Below are 26,222 nucleotides of genomic sequence, written 5' to 3'. Positions count from 1 at the left end.
ATTTATATGGGTTAGCAATCAGTCCCACTCATTGAACATAGAGTTCTCTGATCTTGACAATACTGTTCTGATGTGCTGCTTTGTACCACAGTGAGGTGCTGCAACCAGCCTGCAGAGTGAGCTTCTAGTTTTGAATATTTTTCAACACTGGCAAAAGTGGGGTTAAATCCTCAGTTTAGACTGTGTTGTGACTGTGCTGCTTTCTGATTGGGTTTGCAATACCTCCATATATTATAGGTTATGATTGGCTACTTATATTGTGGCAAACCAATAGTAAAGTTGTATATATGACTTCCTCTTTTTCTTTGAGTCACCCGTTACACAATCATATTTTTAACACATATTTTGTTGAATGCTTCCTCTCCCCCATCCATGCAGCCCATCCCCCCACAAAAATACTATTTTCATATTAACAGTGATATAAAATACATAAATTAGTGAAAACGACAGCTGAAGTCACAGCAAATACGTAAGTAGCATACAAGAGAGTCAGTGAAAAGTAGAATACACAATAGAAAGAAGCAAGAATTCTTGCAAAGAAAGAGAAAGCAATAATCAATATATATCAAGCAAACATTTCAAGCTTTAAGTAATCAGAACCCATTGAAAAGCTGTCTGCTTTGAGCTCAAAAACTAAGTAACCTAATTCCCCAGCCTTGACCAAAATCTCCGATGGTTCAATATAATTTCTTGACCCCAATAATAACTCATTACCTCAGAGGGAAGGTTACTCCCCAAGCTTTAGATTTGATGGAATAGCCTGAATGTAACCAGTATGACAAGCTATTTCATATAATTTAGAAAAATTAACAACTTCAGTCTTTGCTCAGACTTATTTTTGTTTCATATGGTCCTTAACCAATCAATAAAAGGTCATTCACATCATATTGTTAGATATTTTGTGACATAGCCAGTGAGTCCGAGACATGAGTTTGATAGTCAGTTGATAGTGACAGTTCATTGAAATATTGATTTATCCTCTTTAAAACAAACAAGCAACCTGGATGCTAAAAAGAGCAGAACCTGCAGGTAAGATTGCACCTTGAATTCTGACGTTTTGCAATCAAAAGTTCAACAATCAAAAATATTCATATCTTATTAAAAGAAAACACGAATAAGCAACAAAAATTGAAAGAAAGGCTTTTACTACATAATACACACTGACTTTTTTTGGCAGCCTCATTAATAAATGGACTGTCTGCTGTAAGAGCCTATTTCACTTGCTTTTGATCAGAGTTTCCAAACTTCTCTCTTTTATAGAAGAAAACACAAAATCAATAACGCAATAAAAGCTGGATTGTATGGGACCTTCGTGCAAACTCGGAATGTCATGGAGCAGGTGTTGGAAACAGGGCAAGTTGTTATACTTTGCATGATGGATCATTTGTGTTCATGTTTCTGAATCCTTAGTGCTGTTTCGAGACTTGATTCACCCTAGTGAGGCTCTGCTCGTAAGCTTGCCCATTGGCCCTCCTTTGGGTCAAAATTGAGATATTTCTAAGCAGTTGCCTTGGGAAACAGCTTTAACTGCACTAATTTTGCAATGAGCAAACAGTGGGGCCAGCTTTTGTTGGGCAAAGAGTGCTTGAAGAGGAGGAGCCCAGTTAAATCTGCTTCCAGGGATTACATGACAGCCCCATGATGTGACATGGATATCCTTAGAGCGTTCGAAGAGATGGTCTAAAATGGCCTTTAATTAGCTGCTTCAAGGTGTCAACAGCAAATGGCAAAACTCAAGTGGAGGTAGGTAGGCAAATAAGCCAATCACCTGTCTCTCCTTCCCCTCCCCCCCCATTACCAAATGCCACCTGATTTAAAAACCCTACCTCCTACCCCATTTTGAAGGGGTGAAAATTGGGTCTCGGTACACCATCAGGTTTGCATTTTTATGGAAAAGGGATCAAAATGAAACACTTTCAAGGAATAGTTTGTTTGTGAATAATTAGGTTAATTGGAGTTGAAATTTGAAGCTCAATCAAGCCAGTACAATTTGGCCAGATTTTGGTGTGATTGGGTAAAACATTATTTAGATTCAAATGTGCCATCAGCCAGGGCATCATTCAAATTCTTAAACAGCATTCTGCATTCCAGCAACTTGGTAACATGTGTTAGTTTGTTGATATGTTAACAAGCGAGGAACAACATCCGTAGTTAATTTGTTCAGGGACTCCTCTCAGTTCCATAGTTATATCCCCCACTTTTCAGGAGGGTCACTTAGAGATTTGTAAATGGCCATGTTTTAGTTTATTGCCACTTGACGCAGGGAGTCCTCAATCTGAGAAAAAGTGAATGACTGCCTGTTGAGTGCTGTCTCACCGACTGAGGTAATAGTACAGCACACTTCTGTACAAAGGTGCTGAACCATCAGCCCTTCTTAACAGTATCGCAAGTGTAATGTTGCCATAGTCTTACTGGACATAGGGCTGCTCTCTCATTAGGGAGAAACTGGTGGTGGTTTCACCTGATGGTCATCTCTACTCCAGCAAGGGGAGAGATTGAGAAGAAGACTCCTTCATAGTAACCTCAGCCAATGATGGGAATTGAACCTACATTGTTGGTATCACTCAGAATCACAGACCAACTAACTGAGCTAAATCAGTCTATCTACGCTAAGGGCTGTAGCAATTGAAGAAGGTACTCACCACCACCTTTCCTGAGGGGAAATTCAGGTTGGGCAGTCAATGCTGACCTAGCCAGCAATTCCCACATTTTTTTATTGAAACCCAACAGTGCTGAAAATAAGCATTATAAAACCAAATCAGACATAGCATTTATTTTATTATAGAAAAGTCCCTCTGCTGCTGAATTAAGTAATCCATTCTCTTTGCATACCGAATTTTAATTCTGCCTGTCTTTAATGAATGCTTTTTACACCTCTATCTGGAAATGTTACAACATTGACCTATGGGAGAACTAGCCATCACTAATGAAAAAAGGTAATGATTATTAATTTCCCAGCAGCAAAATATCTGCATGTTTAAAATGGTGTCTTTGAAATGGCTCTCATGTTCTTTATCCTTCCTACTGCCTTCGATGTAGCTTCCTTTCTTTACTGCTCAAATTCAGCCTCTAGATCTTATTGCTGCTTCCTCCCAGTTTCTGCTAGCAACAGTGCTAAGCCAATCACTGCAATCTGAATGCTGAATTCAGTTTGAGCTGGGCTGATTGTGCACCTGGGAATTGTAGTTCCCTGTTCAATTTTTGAAAATAATGTGAAAAACACTACAACTCCCATAATTCAATTTCAGTGTGACAGCTGATGCACCAACATGCACTGCTGGGCTATGGCATACTGAGAAATTGTACGAGATGGAGAACTAAGTGGATTGATGAAAGGTTCATCTGGAGAGATTTGGAAAGGAAGAGTATTTAATTTTAAAAGTTAACAGTATTTCAATCGAGAGGTTCTGAGGACATCTTAAATAATAGAGCTGCATAAATATTAAATCCTGCATTATATTAAATATTTTGATTTAACCTTGCTGCTAGCCATTTGTTATATTCTATTATCATTTTAAAAATTGTCAGAAGTCACATGTCAGATGAAGTCAGCAGTGATCCGGAAGCTTGTGGTTTCAAATAAACCTGTTGGACTATAATCTGGTGTCATGTCCACCCTAATCGAACACTGGCACCTCCATATCATTTTAAAAATATGTTTCGGTCTTATACCTCAGTGACTTTGCACAGCAAAAAAATCACATACTATAGCAGAACTGGCACTGCAGGTGTTAGGCATTCTGTGTCGCTCTGTTAATTGAAATCTTATAGACCATTGTCATTACTAGATAGATTGAATATCAAATGTCTTTTCCCTAGGGTGGGGGAATTCAGACCTAGAAGGCATAATTTTAAGATGAGAGGAGAAAGATTTAGAAGGGACCCAAGGAGCAAGTTTTTACACAGAGGATAGATTGCGGAGTGAACTACCAGAGGAAGTGATAGATGCAAGAATAGTTTCAACATTTCCAAGACATTTGAATAAACAGGATGAATAGGAAAGGTTTAGAGGGATAAGGGCCTGTGACTCTATAACTGTACTGCTGCCCAACGTTAAAGTCACCACTCAAATAAAGGGCTGAGACTTAGAATATCCTACCAGTGTCGACTAGTATGCACTTACACCTTTATTGGAGATCCAAGGAACTGAAAGGGCAAGAAAAGATTAAACTTGTTCCACAATAAGGTTTAAGATGGAAGTTTTTTCTGTCAACTTTTGTGCCCCATGCCCACTGGAAAATCGCTTGTTTATTTTTTTTAAAAAAAGGGTGTGATTTTATTTATTAGGACATTTGTTGTTTGTTATGTACAATATATATGTCTGGATTTGTTAGAGGGTGAAGGGTTGGGAAAATAAAGTATGCTCAAGATCACTGCAGATGATTGTGGTGTGGCTAGTTAAAAATATAACATCAAACATATTAGAGCTGGTACAGTCCTCCAAAAAATACAGCAAAGGTGGTTCTGTAATAATAAAGGGTATGTTCAGTCAAAATACATGATATAGTCATTATATCAGTGCCAGCATATTGGATGAAATTCACAAGGCTTCACAGTTTGGAAAGTTTGTTATGGTCTGCAACATACAACGATAGGCCATGTGGTCTGTAAAGATTCTGTGGTATAATATAAGTCAGGATCAGCTTTATTACACAAGGCATATGTATATGATTGTTGAAACTGAGATGATATAAAATGACAGAAATCTAAGTACCATAAAAGCCCAATGTGCCTGCACTGTAGATAGCTTCACAGTGAAGCTATTATGGTTGTCTCAATCTCCTGCACTTTAATCAGGAGAATCGATAGCTTCCTTACATGTGGTTCAACTTATAATTTCCCAAACTTCTCTTCTCATTTGAGTTGGTCTCTGTAGTTACTTACGGTATTGGATTTTATCATTCAATTATACTTTTAAGTTAAAAAATCTTTTAATATCACCATATATGCTTCAGACGTTAACCTGGGCTGTGTGTATATGTGGGATTTTCCCTTTATAATCATTCAGGGGATGTGGGTGTCCCTGATTGGGCCGATCATTATTGCCCGTCCATAATTGCCTTTGAGAAGGTGATGGTGAGCTGAGGAAATACAAGTCTTAGCGATTTTTGAGAAGAAAGCCTATCTGCTAACCTCCTTAAAAACAATTATAAACATTGACCAACTATTTCAACAAAGTGATACTCTAAAACAGCCAACAACAATATATATTTATATAGTGCTTTTAATACCAGACAACTAGAAAGTAGTCCACCTCTGCAGCACTGCATTTAATGGCTAAAGGCCTAGCTGTTATGACCAGATGCTGGGTAAGATTCCCCAAATTTTTGTGGTTTTGGATGGATACCCCAAATTATTAATCTCCTCGTAAGAAGGGATGCATATGGTCACAACAAGGTTACTTTAAAAAGAATGTCTCCTTTGTGGATGCCTTTCTCCCGACCAAATGAATTTGTTTAACCAAATTAACCAGGTTTTCCTGCATTTCTTTTAAAAAAAGATGTGTTTATTAGAAACTAAACACGAACAGCCGTAACAACACATACACAGATTAGAAATAAGTGTGTCAAAAAAAGTTAAAATTTATAATGGCTAGTGTCTCTAGGTTGTTCAAGAAGAGTAGATAGTGGAAAGTTGATCATTGAACAGTTGTTTCTGTGATCTAATGGCTTTTAAAATGAGTTGAAATGGTTTTGTTGACAGTGCTTAGCTGGCAGCACGCCAAGCAGGAGCATCCTTCTGTTGTACTGTTTCCTTTGACTGGCTTGTTAGCTGGCCAGCTTCCAGCACTCTGGGTAAGAAACCCATTTTACCTGCAATGCAGGGATGACGAGTAGGTGGTTCTTAAACCTTAACCTTCAGCACATACTAGCACTTGAACCCAGAATAGTACAGGTAATTCACATATAAGACGTGTTTCGGCAGCACAATTTGGCTACAGTGTTGTTGAAGAATTAGGAAAAGGTATTTTCAAGAATGCTTCCCTCTGTTCAAAATAGCACACTTCCAGCAGCAATCATTTCACGCGCTTTATTCTGTACATACACCAATGTCAGCTGCCGTAAGAGCATGCGAGAGGTATAGTACTATACATTGAACAGCTTCATCTCAAAAATTAAACTAATGAATATTCATTGCTCTCTGTCTGAGACAAGAATATTCTTGTATAATTCCTGTACAAGCCCTGAATAATTCCTGCAAGACTGCATTACTCTTATACATACCATTTGCCTTTCTAATTTGTTCTTCTACCTGCATATCACACAATCTAAATCAACTCCCCAGAGACAGTCAGAAAACAATCAGCTACAGCCATCCATTACTGCAACCACAACTGCACCTGAAGGTGTTGGTGATGATGACCCTCTGTCCTTGCGTTAACAATATTTTTTCAGTGTAGTGTGTTAAATTTACTTTTGTTTTATTAATAAATATGATTTAAACCTTCATTCAGGCTGTGCTATACTTTGTGTTAGGCTTTTGGGAGATTTTTGAGTGATTGTGAGTGATATTATTTGCTGGTCTGCCCATAGCCCACTTTTCCCTAGGCCCCATTATTTTTATTAAGTGAGGTTTTGCTGGAATGCAATACAGCGTTATAGGAGAACTACCTGTATACGCTAATATCCGTTAACTGACACAATTTTCTCCCACTAGCTCATACAGACGATAGTTGCAGTCAGTATTGAACACATTTTTGTCTATACCTAAATAGGCAAAAATGAAAACTATCTGCAAGCAGTAGCTTTCTCTGAAGGAGGAGGACATGGTCAGTGTTCTCATTATATCTTCCTGTTAAGTCTTTTTCTCTATTTGAAGTTACCCTGATATTACACAGGTGCAGCATTCCATGGGTCCCACACATGGCACTGCCAGATAGAACTCTGTTTACATCAGCAGTCATTTCTTTTTGGTCTGTAGCAGCCCTTTCTTAAAAAAAATACATCTTGGTATTCAAAATGTTCTGGGCTTCTGATGTGACATCATGATGTCATTAATAAGGCATTGTGAGGACTGAATGTTGGGGGTGGCCCTGGGAGCAAGATACCGAATTCAGAGGAACAGATAATTGTGGGAGGTTTGTACCCCTAAGGTAGAGGAAATTACAAAAATATGGAAGGGTGTGGAAATGAAGGAATTTAAACCCAAGCTTGCAACTATGAGAAAGTGGGAGTGGAGTGTGGAAGGGAACAGCCTGTGTTCTTTTAATGTGGGATCAGAATAAATAGTAAATTGATCTAAATTTTAGAGTTTATTATAATCAGTTATGTTTCATGAACAAGGGCCAGAATTGTATGTATTGTGCGTTATAAGTATTTTACAAGTTACATCAGGGCCACTTTTGTGACACAGAAGGAATACTGCCAATAATATGACAGAGAATGCATTCAGCTTTGTAATATGATGTAAAAGGTACAATGTGACTGTATGAATAAATGGTCAGGCACAGCAATTTAATCCAAACGATACCTCGGGCCAATGTGTGTTTGGATTCAAATGTGGATAGCATGTTGGAATTAACAGATTAATGAGAGTACATCATAGACAACACTGTGATAGAGTAGCCAGAGAGTCCTGGATCTGTAAATTAACCATTGTGTCCATCCAGTTGGATTATGCCAGAGTCATAAAAGTGACAAACAGGATATCTATTACTGAAGGTGTGATGCAAAGAGAGTCTCAAACACATTAGTGTTTTGTAAATGCATTATTAAGGTTAGTTGTGTCATACACAGCCAGTATGTCACAGAGGCTAGCTGTGGTGCAAAAGGGCATTTTGGAGATTGTAATGTAAAATATCTGGTAATATAACAAAATTAATATGTCAGAGCTGGATCTCTGATGGCCCGGGTGCATCTGATTCACCAAACACAATATAATTCATCACGGATATCTGTGTGATTATTGAGGGTTGGTCGGGGTATCATTGTGACAGGGTGGTTTTTCCAGAGTGTGGTGTACACAGTAGGCTAAGACCTCAAATGTGTTGCAGGAACTACTGAGTCCAGCAATGTGATGTGGCTGGTCGTTAGTGTGTACTGTGAAATTTGGATTGTGTTAGTAATGCCTAATGCTGGCTAGGATATGTTAGAATTGGCAGTGTGACTGTAAACTGTGATATAAAATCTGTCTGACTAAGCAGGTTGATGTGTCAGAGCCAGTAAAATGACCTAAAGCATTTTAGAACGGCAAGCTGTGACAGTGCTAACTGAGATGTAGAATGTGTGTTCATCATTGATGGTATGAAGTCTACATGGCTTAGTTCATGGGGCACAGGTTGAATTCTGATTGGGAGTGGAACTCTGACAAATACTTTCCTCCTCCATAACTCCGGGGAACTGAAACCAATTGTGGCACTCTTACTGTATCCTGGCAATGAGCCTGAGATCTTTTTAGCATACATATCTCCATTCCACAAAATCCAGTATATTATCAGAATCATCAGGGAAGCTCTCGGTGCCTTTAGAAGGGAAATCTTGATGTTATCAAGTTATTGTAACATAACTTCCACTGTTGTACAACACATTCCCAAATAGATTCAAGGAATCCCAGTGGCTTGCTAGCAACTTAACACATGCAACATTGTATGCTTAGACTAAGCCAGACTGACATCAGTTTAAAATATTGATCCAGTTCTGGAAATATTTCAGAAGCAATGCAATCAAAATCATTCTAACAGTGTCACTCATGAACGTTTAAATTCATCGAAAATAGAATTAAGGACATCTGCAGCATTAGTGATCTTGCCCCATTTATGATTTTTTTTAAAAAGCAATAGACTTTTATGGATACAACATAGACATAAAATAACCAGGGCACTGCTCACAGTAAATCTTAAGGTTTATGAGAAGAGGACATTATATTACTAGCAGCAAGACTGCTCAATTAGCTTTGGATGAATGTAAGAGTTTTGCATAGGGAGAGGTGTCAGGGCCCGCAGTATTTTGAGGGGGCCTGTGATTCTGGAGTCCACCTGGGCTAAGGAGATTTTATTTGTTCATAGGATGTGGGTGGCGTTTGCTAGGCATTTATTGCCCATCCCAGCTCACTGCCACCTTGACCCACTGCAGTCCCTGATATTATGAAGGGAGCTCCAGGATTTTAACTCGTTGACAGTGAAGGAATGGTGAAAATAGTTCCACATCCAGATGATGTGACTTGGAGGTGGAATCTTGCAAGTGGTTATATTCCCATGCATCTGCTGTCCTTATACTTCCGAGTAGTAGAGGTCATGGATTTGAAAAGTGCAATCCAAAGGACCTCAGTGAGTTTCTGCAGAGCGTGTTGCAGATCGTATATGCTGCTGCTACTGTGCATCACTGATGAAAGGGGAACATTTTGAAGCATTATGAATGCAGTGGCAATCCAGTGGCAGTTATGCCCTGGATGGTGTCAAGCTTGAGTGTTGTTGAAGTTGTACTAATCCAGGACAGTGGACAGTATTCCACCACATTCCTGTTTTGTGCATTGTAGATGATGGATAGGCACTGAGGAGATAAGAAGTGAATTACATGCAGCAGAACTCGTAGACTCTGACCTGGTCTTGCAGCAATAATATTTGTATAGCTGGTCCCAATTGGTTGCTGGTCTATTCTAATCCCTGTCAGGTGTTGGAAGTGGCAGAACAGTGATGGTAATGCTATTGAGCGTCAAAGAGCAATGGTTAGATTCTCTCTTGTTAGAGATGGTGTTTTCTGGTATTTGTGTGGCATCAATGTTAGTTGCCACTTACCAGTTGAAGAGTGGATCATTACCAGATAGATATATGCGTGTATTCACCATATCTGAGAAGTATTGAATGGTGCTGGAGATTGTGCAATCAGAGTGAACTGTACCACATCTGATAACATGAGGGAGGGAGGTCACTGATGAAGCAAGTCTGACCTGTTCCTGCCTGTCAGCCTGAGTCATAACATGAATCATGAACATCGTGAACAGGATTAGAATTTATCGCCCATCCCCAATTACTCTTGTAAATATGGTGGTGAGCTGCTTACTTGAACTACTGCAGGCTTTGTCAATGTAGGTGCCGTTCTGAAGTGAGTTCTAGGATTTTGACCAAGTGACAGTTGAGGAATGCTGGCAAGTTTCCAAGTCAGATAGTGTGTGACTAGAGGAATTTGCTTGTGATGATGTTTTTATGTGTTTGATGCCCTTGCTCATTTATTTTACTCCAATGGAGCTTATATATGGTATACAGCTTCTCCGGTTTATCAGCAATAGAGGGACTGAATGCTGAAGAGGTGGATTGAGTTTTGATCTAGTAATTTGCCAGTCATCAACTGAATTCTGTCTTCAGGTCTCTACCTTAATATATTCAAGTATAAATTTTCTCCATCTAAAAATTAATGGATAAAAGATCACATGCTGAGTGCACAGTTTTCTGATACATACTTTCAATATGTATATACTAGTAAGTAGCTTAATGCCAGGATTTTGATAAAAGACAGAAATGGCATATTGAGTTGTGAAATGTTCATTCAGTATTGTAAAAAATAATTTCTATGTTTTAATTGACAATTCCTTTTGTTGGGTACAGTGGCTGGAGTGGATATATTTGGGAATATGTGTTAAATTCCATTGTATTCAACTTTGATCATTATGTTTAGTATTGGTGAATAATATAAGTGGACCACTTTCCTTTATTTCTGGGTTGGAGGGATGTTGGGTGGGGAAGCAAAGCAGCAGCGAGAAAAGGCTGAGGCTAGTACAGTAGATAAGGGACCCAAGTCAAACGGTCATGGTAGACAAGAGCTTGGCAACCAATGAGATAAGACTAATAAACTGTATTTACTTCAATGCACAAGGCCTGACAGGTAAGGCAGGTGAACTTAGGGCATGGTTGGGAAAATAGGATTGGGATATCATTGCTGTTATAGAAACATGCCTCAGGGATTGACAGGACTGGCAGATTCACGTCCTGGGATGTAGATGCTCTTGGAAGGATAGAAAGGGAAGCAAGAGAGGATGGGGAGTGGCGTTTTTTGTTAGGGATAACATGATGGCTGTACTTAGGGAGATTATTCCTGGGAGATCATCCAGTGAAGTTATATATGGACGAAACTGAGAAATAAGAAAGGGATGATCACTTTGTTGGGATTGTATTATAGGTCCTCAATAGTCAGTGGGGAATTGAGAAGCAAAGATGTAAGGAGATCTCAGGTATCTGTAAGAAAAATAGGATTGTAATGGTAGGCAATTTTAACATTCCAAACATAGACTGGCACCGTCAAACTCCTCAGGGCCCTACCATTAATTGTGAGTCCTGCCCTGTTTTGCCTAACCAAAATGCAACACCTCGCATTTATCTAAATTAAACTCCATCTGCCACTTCTCAGTTCTTTAGCCCGTCTGATCAAGATCTATTTGTAATCTTAGGTAACTTTCTTTACTGTCCACTATATCACCAATTTTGGTATTATTCGCAATCTTATTAACCGTGCCTCCTATGTTCTCATCCAAATTGTTGATATAAATGATAAACAACAGTGGACCCAGAACTGACACTTCTGGAACATCATTGGTGACAGGCCTCCAGTCCGAATAAGAAGCTTCTTCTCCTGTCTTCTGCCATCAAGTCAATTTTGTATCCAATTGGCTATCTATCACTTGATCCCATGTAATCTAACCTTACTAACCATCCACCGTGTGGGATCTTGATGAAGACCTTGCTAAAGTCCATGCAGACAATGTCTACTACTTTACCTTCATCTATCTTCTTGGTAACCTTTTCAAATTACTCAACCAATTTTGTGAGACACCATCTCCCTTGCACAAAGCCATGCTGACTATTCCTAATCAGCCCTTGCCTTTCCAAATGCGTGTAAGCCCTATCTCTCAGATTCTCCTACAACAACTTACCCACCACTGAAGTAAGGCTCACCGTCTTTAGTTCCCTGGCTTTTCCTTGCTGCCTTTCTTAAACCCTCCAGTTTTCAGGCACCTCACCTATGGCTGTAGATGATACAAATATCTTAACAAGGGGTTTTGCAATCTCTTCCAAAGCTTCTGACAGTGTTTGGATTACCCTTGATCAGGTCCTGGGGATTTATCTACCTTCATGCATTTTAAGACCTCCAATACTTAAAAGAATCAATGCAGTGTGGAAGTAGGCCTTTCAGTCCATCAAGTCCAGACTGACCCTCTACAGCATTCCACCCAGACCTATCTCCCTAACCTATCCCTGAATGTCCCATGGCCAATCCACCTAATCTGCACATCTTTGGACAGTGGGAGGGAACTGGAGCACCCAGAGGAAGCCTGCACGAACATGAAGAGAGTGTGCAGACTCCACACAGACAGTCGCCTGAGGGTGGAATCAAACCCAGGCCCCTGGTGCTATGGGGCAGAAATGCTAATCATTGAGCTTCCGTGCCACCTCACCTCCTGTTCTGTGAATACTGAGGTGAAATATTCATTTAGTATCTCACACACCTCCTGTGGTTTCACACATACACAACATTGTTGATCTTTAAGGGGTCCTCTTCTCACCCTGGTAACTCTTTTGTCTTTAATGTTTTTTGTGGAATCTCTCAACCTTATTTACCCAGGCTATCTCATATCCCCTTTTTGCCCTCCTGATTTCCCTCTGCAGCCTAATCCACCTGTACTCCTCCAGGGGTTCACTTCATCCCAGCTTTTTATATTTGACATATTTTGGTCCTTTTTCTTAACCAGCGTTTTTATTTCTTAATTTCTCTGCTACATTTTAACCTCTATACACTTATGCTTTCTTTTATCAGCCTTTGATTTACCTTGTTCTTTCTCTGTAGTTCATTTTCCAATTTTCTTTGTCACGTTCTTTCTGTTGCTGCTTCTCCCACACAAGAGTCCAATAATCGTTATAATTGTTAGACTCTTTAATGTGCACATCCCTCATAAATGCAAATGGTCAAACAAATAGTGACAAAGCACTGTCTTTTCAGACCAGTGTTTAACCTTCTGATGAAGAAGTGGGAATGTTTCAGCCCTTCTTTTAATTGTGCCCAGTAACTGAACAAGAACAGTACTCAAATCTCTCAGTGAGCTGAAGCTGATACTAAGATAATGGCAGGTGTTCGCAGTGGCAATGCGATAAGGCTTGGGCCAAATTTTGCAGACAAATAACTGTGTTTGAATGATATATGTCGTTATTATTGGCAAGTGACATTTGGAGAGGGAATGATACCGCTTGACTTGTAAGTACACAGACGTTGCTGACAGACTTTACCTGCTTTAACATTGTAAAAATGACATCTCTCAGATAACCTTCACATGACTTTCATGAAGTTACTTTGTTGGCGCATAACTAACTGCTGATCTTGCCACAGTATTTTTTAAAGAGGCAAGAGTCAATACTGCAGATCCACTGAAGGTTTAGACTAGTAATTACCATAGAAGTACTCTTAACAGTGAGATCATTATTGATAACTACTAATCAACCTCTCTTCTTGAGAAAGTAACCACTTAAATATCTGGAGTTTCAGTTCTTCAGCACATTAGTCTTTTCATAAAATTCAATTTTTAAAAGAATTATTTCTGAAATTTCCTTTGTCCCTCATTTTCCCACTCTTAATTCAGTCTGTCCTTTTTTATCTTTCTATACTTAACTTCAGTAACTTAACTTAAGTTCAGCTTTTATCTCTGGCCTTGTTCTATGTATTACTTCATTGTGAAATCCCATAGATTTAAGGAGATGCTGCCCTCTGTGATCCCAGATAGAAATGTCCTGTTTGTTATCAGCCTGTACCTCAAACAGCGTTGTTTGCAAACATTTTTGAAACCCAGGCATTCAGAAACAAACCAAGCAACAGGGCATTCAGCATTTTCTCTGTGGTGTGGGTCACTATGTCTAAATCAGTAAAGGATAGGTGATCTTTATCCAAAAGAGGGGGAAAAAAACCTGACCCTCTAACAATGCAATATTCGTAAAGTCATAGAGGTTTACAGCAGGGAAACAGGCCATTTGGCCCAATTTGCCTATGCTATCCAGTTTTCACAATTAAAGTATTCCCATTTGCCTGTGTCTGGTCCTTATCCCTCCATGCCGATCTTACCTGTGTACCTGTCCAATTGTTGCTTAATTAACGAAATTGTACACGCCTCCACTACTGCTTCTAACAGCTTGTTCCAGACACTCACTATCCGCTGTGAAAGAATTTCCCCTCTGGACACTTTTGTATCCCTCACCTGAAACCTATGCCCTCTAGTTTTAGACTCCTGTACCATGGGGAAAAGATGTTGGTTACCTTATGTATGCCTCTCATGATTTTATAGATTTTATAAGGTCACCCCTCAGTCTCCTACACTCCAGAGAAAAATGTCCCAGCCTATCCAGCCTCTCCTTATAACACAAACCTTCCAGGCCAGGTAGCGGCCTAATAAATCTTTTCTGCACTCTTTCTAGTGTAATAAAATCCTTTCAAAAGGAGGGAAACCAGAATTGCATGTGGCACTCCAAATGTGACCTTACCAACATCTTGTACAGCAGCAAGAAGACATCCCAACTCTCTACTCAATACTGTGACCAATGAAAGCAAGCATGCTGAAAGTTGTCTTCACCGCACTGTCTACCTGTGACTCCACTTTCAAGGAGTTATGAACCGGTACCCCTAGTCTCTTTATTCAATAACACTCCCCAGGGCCCTACCATTGACTGTGCATGTCCTGCCCTGGTTTGATCTACCAAAACGCAACATTTATCTAAATTAAACTCCATCTGCCATTTTTCAGCCCAGTGGCCCAGTTGATTTAAAATCTCGCTGTATTCCCAAATAACCTTCTACACTGTCCAATATATCACCAATCTCATCTGCAAACTTATTGGCCATGCCCTCTATATATTTTCATCCAAATAATTTTCTAAATAACAGTGTATCCAGCAATAACACCAATCCCTGTGACACACCGCTGATTACAGGCCTCCCAACCCTTTAGCACCACCCTGTGTCTTCTACCTTCAAGCCAATTTTATATCCAATTGGCCAGCTCTCCCTGGATCCCATGAGATTTCACCTTACTCAACAACCCACCATGTGGTAACTTGTCAAAGGCCTTACTAAAGTCCATGTAGATAACATCTACTGAACTGCCTTCATCTACTTTCTTTGTCACCCTTTCTTCAAAAAACTCAATAAATTCATGAGGCACCATTTCCCACACACAAAACTGACTGTCCCAAAGGAGACCTTATCTCTCCAAGTGCCTGTAGATCCTATCTCTCAGAATCCCCCCCAACAACTTACCCCACACAGATGTTAAACTCACTGATCTGTAACTCCCAGGCATTTCCCTGCAGCCTTTCTTAAATAATGGCACAACATTAGGTATCCTCCAATCTTCGGGCATTTCACCCAATGTCTCCACTAGGGGACCCGCAATATCATCACTAGCCTCCCACAAAACCTGGGATACACTTCATCAGGGAATTTATCCACCTTAATGCGTTTAAGACTTCCAGCACCACCTTTTCTATAAGGTGGACTCTCTTCAAAACATCATTATTTATTTCCCCAAGTTCCTTGGCATCTTTGCCTTTCACGACAGTAAATAATGACGAGAAATATTAATTTAGGATGCAACATAGAACATTACAGCACAGTACAGGTCCTTCAGCCCTTGATGTTGCGCCGACCTGTGGAACCTATCTGGAGCCCATCTATCCTACACTATTCCATTTTCATCCATATGTCTATCCAATGACCATTAAATGTCCTTAAAGTTAACGAGTCTACTACTGTTGCAGGCAGTGCATTCCATGCCCCTACTACTCTCTGACTGAAGAAACTACCTCTAACATCTGTCCAATATCTATCACCCCTCAATTTAAACCTATGTCCTCTCATGCTAGTCATCGCCATCTGAGAAAGAAGGCTCTCATTGTACAGACTATCTAACCCTCTGATTATCTTGTATGTCTCAATTAAGTCGCCTCTCAATCTTCTTCTCTCTAATGAAAACAGCCTCAAGTCCCTCAGTCTTTCCTCATAAAATCTTCCTACCATACCAAGCAACACCTTCTCCAAAGCTTCCAAATCCTTCCTATAATGTGGTGAACAGAACTGTATGCAATACTCCAAGTGCGGCCAGACCAGAGTTTTGTACAGCTGTAGCATGACTTTGTGGACTCGAAACCCAATCCCTCTACCGAAAAAAGCTGATACACCGTTTGCCTTCTTAACAACCCTATCAACCTGGGTGGCAACTTTCAGGGATCTATGTACATGGACACTGAGATCTCTCTGCTCATCTACACTACCAAGAATCTTACCATTAGCCCAGTACTCTTTATTCCTGTTGTTTCTTCCAAAGTGAATCACCTCACACTTTTCAGCATTAAACTCCATTTGCCACCTCTTAGCCCAGTTCTGCAGCTTATCTACGTCCCTCTGTAACCTGCAACATCCTTCAGCACTATCCACAACTCCACCGACCTTAGTGTCATCTGCACATTTGCTTACCCATCTTCTATGGCCTCATCTAGGTCATTTATAAAAATGACAGATAGCAGTGAACCCAAAACAGATCCTTGCGGTACACCACTAGTAAATGAACTCCAGGATGAACATTTCCCATCAACCACCCTCTGTCTTCTTTCAGCTAGCCAATTTCTGATCCAAACCATTAAATCACCCTTAATTCCATGCCAATGTAGTTTGTGCAATAACCTACCATGGGGAACCTAATCAAACGTCTTACTGAAATCCGTATATGCCACATCAACCACTTTACCCTCATCCATCTGTTTGATCACCATCTCAAAGAACTCAGTAAGGTTTGTGAGGCATGACCTACCTTTCACAAAACCGTGTTGACTATCCCTAATCAACTTATTTCTCTCAAGATGATCATAAATCCTATCTCTTATAACCTTTTCCAACACTTTACCCACAACTGAAGTAAGGCTCATTGGTCTATAATTACCAGGGTTGTCTCTACTCCTCTTCTTGAGCAAGGGGACAACATTTGCTATCCTCCAGTCTTCTGGCACTATTCATGTAGACAATGACGACATAAAGGTCGAAGTCAAATGCTCTGCAATGCCCTCCCTCACTTCCCAGAGAATCCTAGGATAAATCACATCTGGCCCAGAGGACTTATCTATTTTCACACTTTACAGAATTGCTAACACCTCCTCCTTGCGAACTTCAATCCCATTTACTCCTGAAGCCTGTATCTCAGTATTGTCCTCAACACCATTGTCTTTTTCTACCTATCTCTTGTGGCTCCACACATGGATGTCCTTGTTGATCTTTAAGAGGCCATATTCTCTCCCTAGTTATTCTTTTGCCCTTCATGTACTTATAGAATCTCTTTGGATTCTTCTTTACCTTATCTGCCAAAGCTATCTTGTGTTTCCTTTTAGCCCTCTTGATTTCTCTCTTAAGTGTAGTCCAACACCCTCTATACTCCTCAAGTAAGGTTTGTGAAGGTTTGTAGCTCAGGTTGAGGTTTAGGGTGTAGGTTTGCTCGCTGAGCTGTAGGTTTGATATCCAGACATTTCATTACCTGGCTAGGTAACATCATCAGTGGCGACCTCCAAGTGAAGCAAAGCTGTTGTCTCCTGCTTTCTATTTATATGTTTGTCCTGGATGGGGTTCCTGGGGTTTGTGGTGATGTCATTTCCTGTTTGTTTTCTGAGGGGTTGATAGATGGTATCTAGATCTATGTGTTTGTTTATGGCGTTGTGGTTGGAGTGCCAGGCCTCTAGGAATTCTCTGGTATGTCTTTGCTTAGCCTGTCCCAGGATAGATGTGTTGTCCCAGTTGAAATGGTGGTTTTTTTCATCCGTGTTAAGGCTACGAGGGAGAGAGGGTCGTGTCTTTTTGTGGCTAGCTGGTGTTTGTGTATCCTGGTGGCTAACTTTCTTCCTGCTTGTCCTACGTAGCCAGAAACCCTAACCACCTTACCACATATCAAAGAAGTCTCAGAAATGACAGCCAGACTATTAAGACCCCTCAGAATCCTAGTAGCACACAAACCCACCAACACTCTCAAACAAAAGCTAACAAGCTTAAAAGACCCAGTACAACCCATGGACAAAACCAACGTCATCTACAAAATTCCATGCAAGGACTGCCACAAACACTACGTAGGGCAAACAGTAAGAAAGTTAGCCACCAGGATGCGCGAACACCAGCTAGATTGCTAAATTGCCTATAGTCAGAGGGAAATGGGTCTGGGTGGGTTACTCTTCGGAGGGACGGTGTGGACTAATTGGGCCGAAAGGCCTGTTTCCACACTGTAGGGAATCTAATCTAAAAAAAATTCATTTTTGAAAGGCTCTCACTTAGCAGATGTCCCTTTGCCTGCAAACAGCCTCCTCCAATCAACTTTTGAAAGTTTCTGTCTAAGATCATGGCCTTGCCCCAATTTAGAACTTTAACTTGTGGACCAGACCTATCTTTTTCCACAGCTATTTTAAAACCTTGAAAATTATGGTCACTGATCCCAAAGTGCTCCCCCACTAACACTTCCATCATTTGCCTGCCTTATTTCCCAAGAGGAGGTCAAATTTTGGCCCTTCTCTATTAGGGCTATCTACATAATGCATGAGAAATTTTTCCTGAACATACCTGACAAATTTCCCTCCATCCAAGCTCTTAACACTGTGGCAGTCCCAGTCAATGTCAGGAAAGTTAAAATTCCCTACTACAATCCTATTACTTTTGCATCTATTTGTGATCTCCTTACATATTTGCTCCTCAATTTTCTGCTGACTACTGGGGAACCTATGCTATCAAAGTGATCTCCCCCTTTTTATTTCTCAGTTCTACCCATATAGACTCAGTGGTCGAAACCTAAGAATGACCTCTCTCACTGCTGTCATCATGGTCTCTCTAATCAGAAACACAACTGCCCCTCCTCTTGTCTCCCCTTCTATCCTTCATGTAGTGTCTGTATTCCAGATCATTGAACTGCCAGTGCTGTCCCTCCCTCAACCATGTTTCTGTAATAGCTTTAATATCCCAGTCCCATGTACCCATCCATGCCCCGAGTTCATTTGCCTTATCTGTCAGGCCTCTTACATCGAAACAAATGCAGTTTAACCTAGACATCCCTTGCTTCTTGCTGTGCTCTTGCCTGCACTGTTTGGTACTAGGATTACCAACACTGCTTTCACTATTTAACTTGCTTCAAATTCACACAGAAATAGCAGCTGCAATTATGACATGCTCATCTATTGGAAGCTGAACCGACAGTCTGAGCCAGTCAAGGATGTTTGCTCCTGAGCCAAGTCCTGGAATGGATAGATATAGTTCCATGTTTGTGGAAACTACAGAGATGAATTTTTGATGTCAGATACATGGAGCAAACAGTTAATGAAGACAAGGGATGGTATTTAACAGAGGTGACAAGGTTTTCACCTGGTGGCTGGAGAGCTGGTGAAATCCCTGCTTAACCTTTTTTTGGGCAGGGTCACCATATTAAGAGCCAATTGGGCATTTAACTGGGCACCAATAGGCCTCCCCTAGTCTCACTTGCTTGGTTGTACAATCAAGGCGAATTTGAAATTTGGCCTCTTGGGAAATCAGGTAATGCGGGAAATTGTTTGTGTTGTCATGAAACTTAGGGGTTCTACTCTGTACATTAAAGAGATGGCTATCGTTGTGTCTTTTGGTAGTTTCTGTAATCATTTCTAAGAATGCCTGCTGTCCGACTCTAGTAAATTTCTGCAAACTGTTACAGAGAACAGTACTACAATGAACAGATAATAAAGTGGAGTTGAGGCCTATGATCAATCATATTTCTGTTAATGGCCGGGTATGCCCATATTGTAGTCATGTTCATACATTTGCCTCCAGTATGTTCCTATAAAAGATTTAACCATTATTCATTTATGAAAATTACATCCACTCATGTATAGAAGAATTTATTATGATAACAATAGGATTTCAATTCAGAATGATTAGGTGTGCTTGGAGATTGCCTGTAATATGTCCAACAAAACTACGTCATTTCAGATAACCCACCATAATATTATTTCTAAACATAAAGTGTCATGGGCAAGGTGTACAGGAATATAGAATCTTATTAAATTCACTGGACGCTGCAATAAGATGATTTTCATTTTATTTACTGCCAAAGTTCATAGTAACTTATAGTCCATGCTTCCGCTTTCAATGCTACCAATCAGGTTTCTTGTGAAGTAGCTAATGATACTGAATACATTGGCATTGATTGCATAGTAACGAATCTTCAGTTTTTCACACATGGAATTGTTCAACAAAAGCTTAATTTATTTCAGGCAAGTAATCTTTTATGATGATTAGAATCTAAATAGATCTACAATAGACCATTAACTTAGCACAGACTCTTTACTCGAGCCCCCATTACCAATAATTCAATCCTGGAAGCCGAAGTACTCATACTGGAAAAAGTACCATCCCTCTTTAATTTTGGCACTGAGATTTTTCTGCAGACAATTATACTTCATCCTGTGAATTATGGCTCACTGCTTTGACTGATATCAAGGGAACTGTATTAATTCCATAATTTATTGACTTGCCAGTAGTGTTTAAAAGCCCTGTAGCTATGGGGTCAGTAAAGGTCCTGTGGAAATTTTGTGCTGTACTTTGCAATTAATCTCTCCACTGACTTGACAAAGCAATTGGACATAATTTACAATGGTTGATGAGTAATTTTACCACTTGGTTGCAATTAAGTAATTTGGTGGATTTAACTTCAGTGTAAAAGCTCGAGGTAGCTTGAGTGAATTCTCTGAGAATGATATTTATTGAGGGAACAGTGCATTGTATAAAACAGCAGTTTGTTTATAATATGTTCTTTAAATGGTGTTAATACTGAAGCTGGAGTCTGGATATTAATCACTCTCATCCCTTTATTCCAAGAGTCGTGATGCGATATAAAAATATATTTCCTTGATCCCTCTGCATCTTGGAGCTCTGCAGTCTGTCACTATTTAGGTAATGTATTCCTTTATTATTATCCCTGTCAAAATTGATGCATAGATTTTCCCACATTGCACACCATTAGCCAGATCCTTGCCCACTTACTTAACATGTTTATATCCCTTTGCAGTTTCCTTACTTCCTTACCTATCAGCAAACGTACAAACTATACCTTGGTCCTTCACTTGTTCTGTCATTCTACATGTCTGAATTAACTATGTAATTATTTTATTCAATTATCTGTTTTCCTTTCTTATATATTTTATTAACCTTCTCACCAGTTCCGATAATAGGTTAAACCTTAGGAATTCATGTAGGTATACAAATTTGTAAAACTATTATTATATTCAGTCTGAGGAATGTAGCAGGAAATTTGGGAAAGGCTACAATGTAAGTACATGGAAATCTAAATATAGATTAAAATATTTAGAAGTATATCTGTCGAATTAGACCTTTTCATTCCTACTGCCAAAGGCTGTTTGTTTATTTATGCAATTTTGTGAGTCGTCCACTTATCCTTTTGCTGCTCTCGGCAAGAGCCTCTGGCCAACACTGGTCCCAATAACAGAGTGAAGCACTGACCTTATGTAATGTCATAGCTTTACAGCCAAAATAAGATTCAACTTTAAATAGTAACTTAGAGGCGGTATGGCTTGAAGAAATCTTTGACCTTAAATGCCTTTCATCAGGAGGATTTGGCCTGTTGAACCAAAGAAAAGTCAAGGAAATGGTTCGGTTTTAGATAGGCAGTACCTGAAATGTAAGCTGGACAGGAATGCTTATCGCTGACTTTTTTATAGCTGCAAGTTTTTACCCTAGAATGATTAATAGAGTAGTGAAAATCTAAATAGAACAACGTAAGTAAACAAGTGAGCTTAAGCCCTGGGAATTAAGGGTACTACTTGGTATACATCCATATATCTGCATATCTTTTCTTTCTATAGTTATTCTTTCCCAAGTATTGTATTATACAATGAAGGAATCTCATTTGTTTTAAGCTCGAGCCTGCTTGTTGAAATGACCATTATGTAGTAGGTCTACATTAGTTCAGTACTGTGGGCCCTTTGCTTCTCCTGAAGATATCCAGGCTTTGGAGTTACTAACCTGATGTTTTGTACTCTGTGGACCTCGAACCTTCACCTTTAGTCTCACATTATCTAAGTGGTGGGTTTTATTTTCAAAGTTTAGACTTAATCAGCCTCAGCAGTTGTAAAATCCTCCCATCTGTTACAGCTATATTTGGAACTCCTGTGACATTTGCTGTAAGATGTTTGAGCATTTTGCAAAAGAGCAGTTTTGAACATCACTGCGTCATCAGAACAGAGAACAAACACGAGTTAAAATGTAGTCTGGTGCAGAAGGAAAGCCTGCAGCTAAAATAAAATTGTAACAAAACCAACAGCAATGTTGTAGCCAGTTGTTCATCTCAGCTAAAAATTGGAACGTGTTTTTTATATTGCTCTATGGCCTGGCACCTTTCAATTTGTGATGTTGTTACCAGAATTCTTATTTTCCTCTAAGGGAAAATAACCTCAAATTCATGTATCATGTCCTCAGCATCTACATTTACTTTTCATAAAGATAGCCCTGTATTGAAGTAAGCAAACTTGAGCACAGAAAGATTCCAAAAGGCAAATGAAACCAGTGATCAATTACTCCTGTCATGGTGGTGTTTCAGGACAAAATACTGAGATATTACTGTGCTGTCTCTTAAACATTTCACAGGATCTTATGCAGAGGTGGGAGGTGATGGTCTAGTGCTATTATTGCTGGACTATTAATCCAGAAACTCAGGTAAGGTTCTGGACCACAGAAAATGGTGGAATTTCAATTTAATTTTTTTAAAAATCTGGAATTAAGAATCTACTAATGACTATGAAACCATTGCCGATTGTCAGAAAAACCCATCTGGTTCACTAATGCCCTTCAGGAAAGGAAATCTGTCATCCTCACCTACATGTGACTCCAGGCCCACAGCAATGCAGTTGACTCTCAGTTGCCCTCTGAAATGGCCATTTAGTTATATCGATTGCTATAAAGTCTCAAAGAAATGGAACCAGACAAATCACCTGGCATTGACAAAGGCACAGGAAAAGACAACAGCCAAAACAGTTCTGTTGACCCTGCAAAGTCCTCTTTCCTAACATCTAGCTGTCTCACCAACTAGTCAAGCATTAGCCTGAAATAATCATATTCATGGAATCATACCAGACAATAGCCCAGAGACTACCACCATGATCCCTGGATAAGTCCTGTCCCACTGACAGGACAGATCCAGCAGAGTTGGCATGCAGTCAGGAAGGTGTTACTCTGGAGTCCTCAACATTAACTCCAGAACCCATGAAGTCTTGTGGCTTCAGGTTAAAATTAGGCAAGGAAACCTCCTGCTGATTCCTGCATATCATCCTTTCTCAGCTGATGAATTGCTACACCTCTACATTGAACAACACTTGGAGTCATACAGCACAGAAACAGACCAACAAATCCATACTGATCAAATTTCCCAAACTAAACTAGTTCCATTGCCTGTGTTTGGCCCGTATCCATCTAAACCTTTCCTATTTGTATGCCTGTGCAAATGTCTTTTAAATGTTATAACTGTACCTGCATCTACCACTTTCTCTGGCAGTTCATTCCACATATGAACCACCCTTTCATGATAAAGTTGCCCCCATGTCTCTTTTAAATCTCTCCTCTCACCTTAAAAATATGCCCTCTAGTTTTGAACTCCCCTACCCTAGAGAAAAGACCTATGCTATTCACCTTGTCTATGCCCCTCGTGATTTTATTTTCCTATTTGTCAGATATGATTTTGACCACCAGAGAGTTTCCCCGATATATAATTGATGGTAAATTTAGATTCCAAATTTATTCATTGAATTTCAATTCGACCAGCTGCCCTGGTGGGACATTAACCCATGGTCTCAGGGCATTAGCCAGTGATTCTGGATTAGTTATCCAGTGACATTACCATGAAGGCACAGTCTCCTCCATTTATTTCAGTAGAGAGATAGGTATCTAAATTTTAACTTCCTCAAAACTTATTCACTGATATAAAATTAAAATCGAGTCCATATTATATTCAATACTTTGGTTTGATAGAGACAGTATATCTAACAGTGCAGGACTCTGTTAATCCTGTATTGAAAATGAATACCATAATTATAGATGACAAATCCAGTTTCAACCATCAGGAATGAACCTGAAGTCCTCTGACTGTTGGAAACAGTAAAAAGTGAGAACTGCAGATGCTGTGGATCACATTCAAAGAGTATGGTGCTGGAAAAGCCCAGCCGGTCAGGCAGCATCTGAGGCGCAGGAGAATCCTGATGAAGGGCTTATGCCAGAAATGTCGATTCTCCTGCTCCTCGGATGCTGCCTGACCAGCTTTGCTTTACCAGCACCACACTCTTTGATTGTAAGAACCAACTGGTTCTTAAATTATTCTAGGATTATGTCTGCAGTCCTCTCTCTGGGAATTCATTTCATGTACTATCACTTGTTGGAAGTAGTGAAAGGCTGGCCTAATGGACACATAGTTTCTCATTTGCTCACCTGCTGGATTTCCAAATGACTTGGTGACTCCAGCTTGCCACTTTGTCCCCAATCCGTCCATCTAAGACACCAGTCCTCAATGTTTCAGGCAGCCTCCATGGGTAGGAAGTGATCAACCCAACTTCCTGCCCTCCCACTCTTCCCAAAAAATAAACCCGTCAGGACGTTTGAACCTCAGAACAAATCAGTCCAACATCTCTGTGGCCTGACCAGTGCAGGTCCTGCTGCATGGCTGGGCTTTTCAAGATGGCGCTGGTGCCAGGAGTCCTGGGATGTTCTGGCATTGGCCAATACTTTTGCCCATGGCAACTTGGAGATAATGACATGTAGGGCACAATAGGGTCATTAATGGAGTGATTTTGGGACGATAGCATGAAAAAACACTTGCTGGAGCTCACAGAAAAATCCTCCCATGGAACTCACCAAAATGACACTTAGCCATTTTTTGTTAAGATTCAACCCAGTATTGTAAAACAAGATTGAAACTTGTGGAATTAATTAACAATAGCAACATGGAAGCAAAATTAGCTAAGTGACGGAAAACAAACCGTAATTGTGAAGTTTCTCGGATTGGAGAGGGGGTTATCAAGGAGTTTCCCCTTGGTCAATGTTAGGCTCCTTGCTCCTCCTTGCAGATATTAATGGACTGGACCTTGATGCACATAGCAGAATTTCAAAGTTTGCAGCTGATACAAAACTTGGAAATGCTGTGAACCATGTAAGTAATAGCAAAGAACATTAAAATGACTTCAACGGGTGGATAGAAGGACTGAAGATGCTTCAATGGACCTAAATTGGTAACTCTGCTTTCTCTCCACAGATGCTGCCAGATCTGCTGAGCTTTTCCAGCAATATTTGCTCCTGTACAAAAGAAAATATGTTCTATTAAAGTTGTATGAAACATGCGTTTGGCCTCAGCTAGAATTTTGCATCCAGTTCTAGGCTCCACACTTCAGGAGAGATGTAAAGACAATGAAGAGGGTGCAGAAAGATTTGTAAGATTGATTCCAGGATTAAGAAACATACATTACTTAGAAAGATTGGAGAAATTGGGGCTGCTCTTCATGGAGAATTGAAGGTTGAGAGGAGATTAAATCTAGGTGTTCAAAACCATCAGAGCGAATAGAGATAAAATTTTCTGTTGTTCAAAGGGCTGAAAGGCAGAAGGCACAAGTTTAAGATTTATGTCAAAAGAAACAATGGTGATATTAGTAAAATATTTTTCATGCAGGAAGTGGCTAACATCTGGAATGCACAGTCTGAGAATATGTTGAAGGCAGGATCCATTGAAACTTTCAAATGGGAATTGGAACACTGTCTGAAAAGAAAAACTGGAAGGAAATGGGGAAAAGATGTATAAATGACAGGCAATTCATCGGTCCTTTAGAGGATCAGCACAGGCGTTAGAGGTTGTATGGCCTCATTTTATGATTCAGTTACAGTATTCTGATCTGTCATAACCACAGTTAGCTTTAGAATTCAAAGTCATTCACAAAGAATAAAATAATAACAAAGGCAGACGAAGGAATTTAACATTGTTCACTCCAAAACAACGCACTTTAACTCTGGGCATGTTAGAAAGAAAATGCTGGAACTTTGTCTAAAGTTGTTATTTTGGAGTTCAGGTGGCATTTGATAACTACTTCTATGTCATTTCTATGGTTCTGACATTGCTTGAACTCTGTGAATATGTTACAGTCTTGCTTTCACAGAAAGCTGTTATTCAGTAACATTCTTAAAATTCCCCATTTTTAAGTTGAAAAAGCATCCTCATGT

The 26,222-nt window shown here is 39.8% G+C and overlaps 1 long non-coding RNA gene across 2 annotated transcripts; it reads left to right on the top strand.

Annotated features, from left to right (window-relative positions):
* Positions 1–9,992: 9,992 nt before the first annotated feature.
* Positions 9,993–25,164, top strand: LOC122539672. 2 transcript variants are annotated; one of them, XR_006309144.1, is made up of 3 exons: positions 9,993–10,040; positions 20,832–20,906; positions 25,082–25,164. It is a non-coding gene; the product is annotated as an uncharacterized LOC122539672 (long non-coding RNA). The 2 variants fall into 2 exon arrangements; XR_006309145.1 differs by lacking the exon at positions 9,993–10,040 and adding an exon at positions 10,217–10,300.
* Positions 25,165–26,222: the final 1,058 nt, after the last annotated feature.

Source organism: Chiloscyllium plagiosum, chromosome 33 (genome assembly GCF_004010195.1).
Source record: "Chiloscyllium plagiosum isolate BGI_BamShark_2017 chromosome 33, ASM401019v2, whole genome shotgun sequence".
In the NCBI taxonomy this organism is placed as follows: domain Eukaryota; kingdom Metazoa; phylum Chordata; class Chondrichthyes; order Orectolobiformes; family Hemiscylliidae; genus Chiloscyllium; species Chiloscyllium plagiosum.
This window is presented reverse-complemented; position numbering and strand designations above follow the sequence as displayed.